The sequence below is a fragment of the Phoenix dactylifera genome, unplaced genomic scaffold, assembly GCF_009389715.1.
Source record: "Phoenix dactylifera cultivar Barhee BC4 unplaced genomic scaffold, palm_55x_up_171113_PBpolish2nd_filt_p 001467F, whole genome shotgun sequence".
Lineage (NCBI taxonomy): Eukaryota > Viridiplantae > Streptophyta > Magnoliopsida > Arecales > Arecaceae > Phoenix > Phoenix dactylifera.
In genome coordinates, this window is record NW_024068781.1 from 50001 (window position 1) to 51378 (window position 1378).

The window sequence follows — 1378 nt, forward strand, 5'->3', positions numbered from 1 at the left end:
AAGAACAAATCTTGGTCTAAGTCAACATCCACCATCGGAATTTTACAACTGATCATTGATGCAAAGATATCAATTTGCACTTTGAATGTCCACCGATAGAAATATTTTTCTATCTCTTCTTAGTTATAGTTAATTAAAAACAAGCGATCTAATTAACCCTAACTACTAAACAACCCAAGACAAGCGCTAAAGGTTTAATCTAGTAGCAGCCTTAAGAATTAGAGAGATCGATGAAACTAAACAACACAAACACAAGCGGTTGCATTTGATTTAGCCGAGTATTCTTCCTAAGATCTGAAAATTTCTAATGCAGCAAATTATTAGATCTTAGTTGCTTCACAGATTAGAGGAATCAAACAATTACGGATTTGATATCTAACCTAGCAGTAGATTGCAACGAATAATAAACTAGTAGGCCTCCTAGTCATTAAACGAAAATAATCATGAAAATATGCACAGAAGGACATTCGACATCAAAGCATGAATTGAACAATGAAAACAAATTCAGATCTCACAGTTTTATTGATTCCGAGGCTTCTGTTTTCTTAGACCAATAAAAGCTTTAGCCACGCAGAGCCATGGATGCAAACTTCCAAGGAGAAAAGAGAAAGAGGAGTCCTCCAAGAGAAAAGAGAAAGAGCCCCCTTTTCAGCCCCCTTTCTTTCACCTTTATCCCTTCCAAAAAAATCTCCTAACAAATATTCAAATCTGACTAATTACGAAAAATAAAATAAAGTCCTAATATAACTGGAAAAGTGGTGTTTCCAGCTAGGATTTTCGTGCATCAAATCTGGAAACTTCTGAAAATTGACCGAGTCAAATCCACGTATTGCAGGCTAAGGACGTGCAGCAACTTCGAGATCAATTTTGACCTTGATAAAGTCAGTATCTATCAAAACTCAAAACATGAAAGTTGTAGAACGTTTTCTTGGCTTTCCACAGCATCTTGAATCATCTCAATCAGAGCTCGGATGAAAACGTTATGCTTAAATTACGAAGCAATATCGAAACTGTCCAAAATCATCCAATTAGCTTCGTTTTGTACTTAACGCTTCCATTTGCATCCTAAATCAAAATATAAGAATAATGAGTACATTTAGGCACAAAATAAGTATAAAAAACTAAACATTAAGAAAGAAAAATATGACATTTTGCATTCTCATCAATGGGTCGTCGAACCCCGAAGGTGGAGGGGCCGGGCTGGTCCTCACCAACCCTGATGGAGTGATAGCCGAGTATGCCTTGAGGTTCGGATTTCCAGTGACCAACAACGAGGCGGAGTACGAGGCCCTAGTCACAGGACTCAAACTCACCAAGGAGCTCGGCATCCGGCGCCTGAAGGTCTTCACCGACTCCCAGCTGGTGGTCGGACAGGTCC